Below are 10,106 nucleotides of genomic sequence, written 5' to 3'. Positions count from 1 at the left end.
TGTGTGTGTGTGTGTGTGTGTGGTACTAGAGATGCTGGGCAAGGAGAGCTCTCTACCACTGAGCTACATCTCCAGCCCCTATTAATTTTTTATAAGGAACTAGAAGATAGGAGTTCAAAGGTTCCCAGCTCAAAGAAAAAGGAGTTGTTTAAGGAGTTGTAAACACTAATTACCCTCCTTTAATCATTATACTTTTAGGTGTATTGAATTATCACACTGTCCCTAATAAATATGTACAACTATTATATATTGGTTGAAAAATGCCAAGGAGATGGAAATTTTAATTTAAAAATTCATTTTTTGTTTTATTTATTTTTGGCACAAGGGACCGAACTCAGGAGTGCTTTTCCGCTGAGCCACATCCCCAGCCCTCTTTTTTTAAAAATATTTTTATTTTGAGGTTGTATCTCCCCATATTGCTGAGGATCCTCCTGCCTCAGTCTACCTAGTCACTGGAATTATAGATATGTGCCACCATGTCTGGCTTAAATTAAAAACTTTGTCTATGAACTTAATTTGGTCTGCAATAGGTGAGGGATGTGGGCAGGGAAGTCTGTTAGTACTCAAATTTAGCAATAAATTACTTTGGCCCAGCCCCTGAAATAGAAACCCTATAATTTTCTGAAGCATATTTTGGGGACCATTTTCAGACTAAAGGAGATGTCCGAAGAGGAATTTCAGGCTCCTTTGCACCTTTAGAGTTGTGATTGTCGTTTTCATTTTGTCCCCCAACCTCATAGCTGGTAACTGCAGAGCCACCCTAGAGTCAGCACCCCTTACCCCCCAGGTACTAGAGGCTGGGCCCAGGGCTACTCTACCACTGAGCTACATCCCAAGCTCTTTTTTAAATTTTGAGACATGATCTCACTAAGCTACCCAGAGTGCTTCAAATTTACAATCCTCCTGCCTCAGCCTCCTGGGATTACAGGTATGCACCTGTAATCATTCCTAACCAGGATGCATGCCCCAGTCAGATAAATGGTTGACTACCATTTTGAGCCTAACCTCTGAGTTTAACAGGAGAAGATAGATTTAAAGATGTTTTGTCTGGAATGTTAGGTGCTCCTGTTACCCAGGGGGATCAGAAAAGCCCTGGAAAGAGCTGTCTCTTGAGCTCATGGAGGATGAAAGCAACAAGATATTAAGTAGCACCTTTGGATGGGTGTGTGTGTGTGTATGCATCAAACCTAGAACCTCATGCCTCATGCTTGCTAAGCACAAACTACAGCTGAGCTGCTCTCCCAGCCCTAGCACTTTGGAATAGGACAAGATTTGTATCCAGTATCTGCTCTGATTATTATCTGGAATCAGTTTTCGTCACTCCTAATCATTAAGGAAATCAAAACAACTTGAAACAAGACTCATTCTTTCTAAGGGCCTCTCAGACTCTTGGATTTAGTTTGGTTGAGGAAATGTGGGCTTGACCACAAGGTGTCAGAAGATGTGCCTGATGGCAGAAAAGGGAATTCCTTCCTACCCTCTTTCCCAGTCACAATCCCCGGTCCTTTTTATTTTTATTTTTGAGACAGGTTCTCACTAATTTGTAGAGGCTGGCCTCAAACTTGCAATCCTCCTGCCTCAGTCTCTGCAATTACAGGCAAGCCCACTGTGCCTGGAAAACTTTTTTTTTTTTTTTTTTTTTTTGGTACTGAGAATTGAAGCCAGGGGTGCTTTACCACTGAACTGCATCCCCAGTTCTTCTTCTTCTTCTTCTTCTTCTTCTTCTTATTATTATTATTATTATTATTATTATTATTTTCATTTTGAGACAAGATCTACCTAAGTTGCTCAGGGCCTCACTAAGTTGTTGAGGCTGGCCTGAAACTTGTATTCCTCCTTCCTCAGTCTTCTGAGTTGCTACAGACGTGTGCCAGCCTGGTTCCAGCAAAAATACTTCCAAAGGTCTTTCAGAAAATTCATGCCAAAGATATTTTTACTAATAGTGGATGAACTTGCTCATTTTCCTGATTTTTTGTGCCAGAACTGTAGTATGCTTATTTTTGGTTAAAAAAAAAAAAAAGCGCCAATTGAAAAGGTTAAAAATGACATAACATTTTTGTTTTAATAAATATTTTATATTCACTTTTCATATATATTGGCAATTGTATTTTCTTTAGGTATTACCCATTCATGTGGTTGCTCATTTTTCTACAGGTGAGTCACAGTTTTCTGAATGCATTTTAACTTTGTATATTAGTAGTATTGCTATATTTGATCATATATACTGACTTCTCATTTTAATTTTGCATGAAATTGTTTTGACATGCTGAAATATTTAATATTTACGTAGTCAGATCTGGAATACTTTTTTTTTCCCTTTGATTTTAAACCTCTAAAGTTCTCTATCTTATGAATAGATTTTTTATAGGTACCTCTATTTTCTGTTCTTTTAAGGCTTTCCTCCTTACATTTGTGCTTTCATAATCTCTCTCTGCAATGTCATGAACCTCCTTGGTGAAGAGCTCGTGCCTGGCCAGGCCACCAAGCTCACGGTGCCCCCAGTCCCCTCCCTCTGCTCTCCTCCAGCTCCTCTCAGCTTTTCATAGTGATTCCTTGCATTTGCACAGTCTCTTATGTAAGTATTTCTTAAACCAGTGTGTGCTTAAAAAGTCATCTGGGGAAATTCAGTGGGAGAGCCCTTGGCTAACCTGTGCAAGGTCCTGGGTTTGATCCCCAGTACTACAAACAAAACAAAACAAACAAAAACTATCTGAGGAATATCTTTTAAAAATGTAGCTGTCAGCTGGGCATGGTGGCGCTTGCCTGTAATCCCAGAGATTTGGGAAGCTGAGGCAGGAGGATTGAAGGTTTGAGGCCAGCCTCTGCATCTTAGTGAGACCCTGTCTCAAAAATAAAAAGGACTGGGGGTGTGGTTCAGTGGTAAAGCACCCCTGGTTTCATTCCCCGGTACCCAAAAAAAAAAAAAAAAAAAAAAAGTTTAAAAATACTCTTACTTTTCAAAGCAATTCTGCTGGAGTTGGGGGTGTAGCTCAGTGTTAAATCACTTGCCTGGCAATGCTTGAAAGCATTTCTGCTTCCAAGAACTCTGTGTGTGTATGTGTGTGGTGTTGGGGATCCAGCCCAGGTCTTCACACATGCTAGGTGAGTGCTTTACCACTAAGCTGTACTCCCAGCCCTAAGAACTTATATTTAACATTTATGTAAAAGATATTATTTTCAGTTTTATTGGTAATATCAACAAACCGGAGACAGTTTGAATGTCCAACAGCAGTGATTTGATTAAATAAATTATGGAAGTCACAGAGAGCCTTTATAAAAATTCATTTTAATAAAAGTCTTCTAAATGTCTAGCAATAACAGAAATGAATGAAAGTAGGCTGGATATAAAGTGGAGACATGGAGAGAGGAATTATTTCACTTTTTTCTTAATTCTACCATTTAAAAATAAAAGGCAGAGTAAGTGAAATTGTAAATAGCAACCAACAATCTTGAATGCAGAACAATAGGGAGTGGTGGGGACTGCAGTGAAGGCCACAGGCCATATGACAGAATCCTTTGTTCCTCAGCTCCACATGGTTGAACACTGTGAACCAATCAAAAGTATTCATTGGCCACCACATTATAACCTTTGCTTTAAATTTTTTATTGGCAAGAAAATGTTTAATTGAAAAAAGTAGATTACATAATAGTATATAGAGTATGATATTGAACTGAATAATTGAAAAATTATATTACCATTTGTGTATACTTTTTGTTTATTTGTTTTTAGAAATGCCTCCTAAGGGACTGGGGTTGTAGCACTTGCCTAGCACATGTGAGGCACTGGGTTTGATCCCCAGCACCACATAAAAAAACAAACAAACAAAATAAAGGTATTGTGTCCATCTACAAGTAAAAATATTAAAAAAAAGAGGTACATCTTATTTCCTGGTAGGAAATAAAACAAAATGTGGTTTTAAGTGAGTCTTATGATCATAATTTGTTTTAATATTTTTCTTTACTACTCTCTGCATCTTGCTTATTTTCCATTTAATACTTATATATATTTTAAAAGAAACAAAACAATAAAAGTTGATTTTGAGAACAGCTAGTCTCAATCCCACCCCAAAGGACATTCCTTCCTGGAAAAAAAAAGCACTGGAGTCCTGTCTAGCTGTACAATTATCAACTCTTGACCTGGAGCCAGGTCCGGGAGGCTGGTTATTTTTAAAGATTATTATTATTATTATTATTTTTCAGTGCCGGAGAGCAAGGCAAGTACTCCACCAATGAACTAAGCCCCAGACCTTTACTTTTTGAACATGCTTACTGGTTTTGGTAACCTATGCTCATTGTCACTGCCAAGAAGTTTACAAAGTGTAAGTTAGTGAATTTCAGCATTATAAGTTTCATGGGACAGGGAATTATTTCTTCATCATTATAGACGGGCACTTTAATACTATATGTTATATAAACATATAGTATTAACTCCAGACTTGGCAGCCCTTGTTCATTGAAATAGTAAGCTATACTTCAGTTGTTCAAATGTCCATAGAAAAACAGTTATGAAAAAGTTGCTGTTCACACAGGTTCCTGGGCAGTCTTTTTTTTTTTTTTATTGTAAACAAATGCGATACATGTTGTTTCTGTTTGTACATGGAGTAAAGGCATGCCATTTGTGTAATCATACATTTACATAGGGTAATGTTGTTTGATTCCTTCTGTTATTTTTTTCCTTCCCCCCCACCCCTCCCACCCCTCTTTTCCCTCTATACAGTCCTTCCTTCCTCCATTCTTGCCCCCCTCCTTATCCCTAACCCTGAACCTAACCCTAACCCTAACGCTAACCCCTCCCACCCCCCATTATATGTCATCATCCGCTTATCAGCGAGATCATTCGTCCTTTGGTTTTTTGACTGGGCAGTCTTAAACACTGATAAGTTGGATATTTTCCCCATTGCTTGAGAGCAGCCACCAATTCATACTTTGGAAGTTAAGCCAACACATTTCTGAATGCAAATAGAGTTAGAAACTTGTGAGTGCTTTTCTTTCTTTCTCAGGCTTAGCTAGCAAAATGGATTGCTTTGCAATCGTGCAGGGGGAGAAGAGAATAGGGGAAAAAATAAGAAAAAATGTGTGGGTTTGTGTGCCAGTGATTTGGGCATAGGATGATTTTTTTTTTTTTTTTCTTTAATGAAAAGTGGGAGCTTAATGGGCGATCACAGTTGGCTTCAGCAGCCTCTGAAAGCTGGCCTTGTCAGACAGCACCCTAGATAGAGGACCCATTGTTCTCTAAATATGAAGTTATCATTCTTCCCTTCATCCTTTCTTTTGGATCTTTTAGTGTTTGCTTAATCAGAATATTTTAATCCTTACTGTGGTGACTTGATGTAATTTATCTCCTTAAGCCTCTCCTATTTTCTTCTGTTTACATGACTAATATTATTGTGTTTTATAGAGCTTATACCAACAAGCCGCTCCTTTGTCCCATTGTTTCAGCTCTAGGCCAAAAATCAACAAATGAAGTTTTATCTCTCCGATCTTGGACCTCACCTACTTGTCATTCAGTTTGTATGGATTGCATGAAGAGCATGTTCCTTTGAAAACAAAGCAAGGATTCATTTTTATGGCTGTAAAACAAACAGTTACCTTTCTGGAAAGGTCCTGGTCATCCCTTTTTATGAGTATAGACTGGCAAAGACTGACCTCAGGAAGGGAAAAAAATAAATACTTCCTTATGGGCTGAAGCCCAAGGTCCCCTAGCAGTACTGCTCTAATTCCTAACTTGCCTTTCTTTGATAGCACATAGACTATTCTAGAAGCAGAGAAACTGCACACTAGAAGGAACCTGTGAGGGCAGTCTCCTCCACACTGCTTCAGCAAGACCACACCCAAGCCAGATTGAGTCAGACAAGAGAATTTGTCTTGTTTTTAAGCCCATATTAAGCATGCTGGACTCGGTGGCACACACCTGTAACCCCAGCTACCTCAGGAGGCTGAGACAGGAGGATTACAAGTTTGAGGCCAGCCTGGGAAACCTGGTGAGACCCTGTCTCAAAATAAAAAATAAAAAGGGCTAGAGGTGTGACTCAGCGGCCCAGCACCCCCATGTTCTCCATTACCACAAAAACAGACAAAAAAACCAAACCAAAACAAATAAACAAACAAAAAAAACTCCAACCATTTCTCCTTCTTTGAAATAATCATCTATTTGAAATACTATGTCAGAAAAAAATTTCTCAGAACGCCTCATAAAAGCTTTACTGGTAATTTCTTCCATTACTGTTTCTTTTGAAATTAAAAATAGCCCATTGTCATCCTCAGGGAATGAACAACATTTTTTTTTCTTTTTTTTTTGGTGGTACTGGGGATTGAACCCAGGGCCTGACACATACTAGGCAAGTACTATACCATTGAGTTCCATCCTTAGCCCTTCAACAATTTAATGAGCAATAACTTCTGTAAGGCACTATTTCTTAAACATTCAGTGTGCATCAGAATCACCTGGAGCACTTATTAAAAAACAGAATGCTGAACCCTACCCTGAGAGTTTTCAGAGGTCAGAGAAGTGCTGGAGATTTGCATTGCTTAGCAAGTTCCCAGGTGATGCTGATGATATTGATGTTGGATCTGGGACCCCACTTTTAGAACTGCTGATATCAAGTCCAGTGGAAGGCAAATTCCAAAAGATAGAAATAAGAGATACTTAGAGGCAAAAGCAAGTGGAGTTAACAAGTTAAACAATTTAACATCCATAAGGAAAGTGGGGCATAATAAGTTAATTTTCATATGGAAAATACTTAATCAAATATGTCCTTTGTTGTCTCAGAGTTCACCAGCTGAGGGTCCGTGGCAGAGGTGACCACTAACAGCAGATGAACAGTAGGATAGTTAGCCTTTTATGTAGGTACCACTGTAAGCACAGGAGAAGGAATATAGCATTCAGGCTAGGTGAGGAGGAGGTTATGGATGGATTCTTAAAGAGAAAGGATATCTAGACAAAGGGTCAGGGCTAATCACGTGCTCCTCCACAGAGGGGACAGCATGGAATTAAAGAGGGGATATGAGCTTCTCATGGGACAAGTCAGCCTGTTTTCTCAGAAGAGGGAAATGAGGCGATGAACACACATCTGCAGAGGCAGACAGAGGCTCGTTCAAGAAGAAACATGCATATCTATACTCTCAGCACCTTGGGAGACAGAGGCAGGAGGATCGCAAGTTCGAGGCCAGCCTCAGCAATTTAGCAAGGCCCTGTCTTAAGATAAAAAATAAAGAGCTAGGGAAGTAGCCAATGGTAGAGCACCGTGGGTTCAATCCCTAGTACTGGAAAAACAGAGTGCAGTAGGGACAGGTATCAAAGCTAGTTTAGGGTGTTGGGGGATAGTCCTTCTATCTGTATATATATATGTCTCTGTCTCTGTGTGTGTGTGTGTGTGTTTGTACCAGGGATTGAACCCGGGGTCCTTAACCTCTGAGCCATATTTCCAGCCCCTTTTTATTTTTTATTTTGAGACAGGGTCTCACTAAATGGCTTAGGGCCTTGCTAAGGTGCTGAGACTGGCCATGAACTTTCATTCTTCGAGCCACAGCCTCCTGAGTTGCTGGGATTATAGACCTGCACCACTACACTAGGCTGATACCCTGAACACTATTCTTTGACACAGAGAAAAAAGAAAGATTTAATAATACTCCGTAAAAGACATCAGAGATGAAAAGAGAATACAGAACATATAGCTAGTCCTAATCCTTGCACATCCTTCTCTGAAGGAACCCTCTACAAGTTACCCTCTGCTTTCCTGCTAGTGTCAGGACCCAGTTATCCTTGTGGCCTAGGCCTATATAAAATCTCTTTCCTTTTAATTTGGTTGAACAAACTGGGAATTTCATTAAAAGACATCAGATAAACATAAAACCAAAGTTAACCAAGAGAGTGTGGAAGTCAGGTCTGGAGGTTAACAGACTAGTTTTCTGGCTCCATCTTTTATTAGGTGTGTGTACAACCTTATGCATGTTACTTGAGTTTTTGTGCCATGGTTTCAGTATTTAAAGAAAGTAAGTACCCTAACAAGATCTTAGTTGAGCTCCTCCCTGCCCTTTTTTTAACTTCGCTAGCATAGGCTGACCCTTAACTGTTTCTTCTCAGCTACATAAACCTCAAATTGTGCTTGCTGTGGCCCTTTGTGTCTATCACAGGGCCTTTGTACATGCTGTTTCCTCTGCCTGGGCTAGTCTTACCTCCCTCCTCATCACTAATTAATCACTGCATTTAAATCTAAGACTCACTTCCTGGGGGAAATCTCTGATCTCCCTATTTCCTATGACAGATTTTTTTTTTTTTTTGGTGGTACTGGGGATCGAACCCAGGTGTATTTAGGAAAGTAGAGGCTCATTCAAGGGAGAATGTGGGCCATCTCCAGAAGGAGAAACAGCCTCAATAAATTTTTTTTAAAAAATGAATTTAAGGAAGTTAGATGCAGTGATACATGTCTATAATCCTATTTACTCAGGAGGCTGAGGCAGAAGTCTGGGTAATTAATTTAGTGAGATCCTATCTCAGAAAGAAAAAAAAAAGTCTGGAGTAGAGCTCAGTGGTGCTGCTAGCATCTTCAATGCCCTGGGTTCAGTTCCCTGCCCCCCACACAAAGTAATAATATAATAATAATGAATTATTTAAAAATCCCAGTAATATAGTACCTAGAACATACCAGCTTAATTAACAAGTGTTGGCTGTTGTTGTTCTCAGTCTCCCCTTATGGAGACTGAGCCTATGCTGGACCTATGGTGTCCAATGACCCTGAGCAGAAGTGCTTTCCTGCCTTGCTCCTGTGTCTTGACCTTTGGCCTTGGCCTCCTGGATGAGTGAAGCATTTCCATTTCTGGCTGCAGGACTCCCTCCTTGGATTCAGATCCTTAGCAATGACTTCTCTACCTTCTCTAGAGGTTTCTTTCTGTGATGTTCATTCTGTTTGAAGCACATCATTAGCAAGACTTGTTTCTTGTGGGATGCCCCTTTATCTTGTCCCTAGAGCTTAGCACCACCAAGGTTATCTTAAGTGGTGGCGGTTCTCTTATTTTATAGCTGCCTCCTGCGGAGAAAGCAGACAATTACTTTTCTTCTGTTGGGCAGGAGGAGCTGTAAGGGTGGAGGAGAGATCCTCATGCCAGGATGTGTGCTGAGGTTCACAAACAAACCTGTGTGGTTTAATAGGGGAGAGGAGTGAGGCAAACAACTGGGAGCCCCGCCCAGCCCAGGGGCTGTTCAGCCTGCACTCAGACCCACCTGGATAAGAGCCCAAAAGAAGGGAGGGTTTAGGAAAATCAGAGTCAGCAAACTGACCTGCAGACCAAATTCAACCCTGCCTCCCATTTTTGTGTAATTTTTGCACAAAGAAAGGACCTTCCCCGCTCACCACCCCCACCCCCGTACTGAGGATTGAGCCCAGGGGCACTCGACCACTTTCTACCACTGAGAAAAAAAATCCCCAGTCCCTTTTTTTACTTTTTAAATTTTGAGACAGGGTCTCACTTAATTGCCAGGCTGGCCTCAAACTTGAGATCCTCCTGCCTCAGCCTCCTGAGTTCCTGGGATTACAGACATGTGCCCCTACGCCCGCCTATGTGTCCCCTTCTTTATGAAACTCCAAAATCAAGGGGTCCTTTCTACTTCTGAATTTATGAAACATTTTTTTATGGTATCACCTGTCACCATTCCAGGTGGAACTCATGTGGTTTTTGCCTCACCCTATGCCTGCAGACTAATTCATAAAATCCTCTTTCAGCAAGCATTTTATAAGTTTATACATTTATTTAAGATTTTAAGTTGTGTTTTTGAGGATGGGGCATATGGTGCCGCACCAAAGTCTTTTTCTAAAGCTGTTGCTTTCTTCTTGCCTTTCTTTGCCTTCCTGCCTCTTCTTTCTGAGCGAGGGGTCCACAACCCCTCCCTGCAGTCTGCATATTTCCCCACCCCTCCCCACATCCCTATAATCCAAAGAAGTTAGTCAAGGCATTTTCCCACTAAGCTGGTTCTCTCCCTGAGAGGAATCCTCATAGCAACTGCTAAAAGAAAAAAATATAATTTCCTGCACAGGAAAACAGAGATAAGTATGCCTGCCTTTTGGTTTTTTTTTTTTTTTTTTTTTTTTTTTTTTTTTTTTTTTGTGGAA

The 10,106-nt window shown here is 40.3% G+C and overlaps 1 long non-coding RNA gene across 1 annotated transcript in view; it reads left to right on the top strand.

Moving 5' to 3' along the window:
* The first annotated feature begins 2,113 nt into the window (after positions 1-2,113).
* Positions 2,114-10,106, top strand: part of LOC306645060 — a 99,823-nt gene continuing 91,830 nt past the window's right edge. The window contains exons 1-2 of the long non-coding RNA XR_013759526.1: positions 2,114-2,154; positions 2,395-2,575. This is a non-coding gene — a long non-coding RNA (uncharacterized lncRNA). The remainder of the gene's footprint in view (positions 2,155-2,394; positions 2,576-10,106) is intronic.

Source organism: Sciurus vulgaris (genome assembly GCF_902686455.1).
Source record: "Sciurus vulgaris genome assembly, chromosome: 15".
NCBI lineage: Eukaryota > Metazoa > Chordata > Mammalia > Rodentia > Sciuridae > Sciurus > Sciurus vulgaris.
This window is presented reverse-complemented; position numbering and strand designations above follow the sequence as displayed.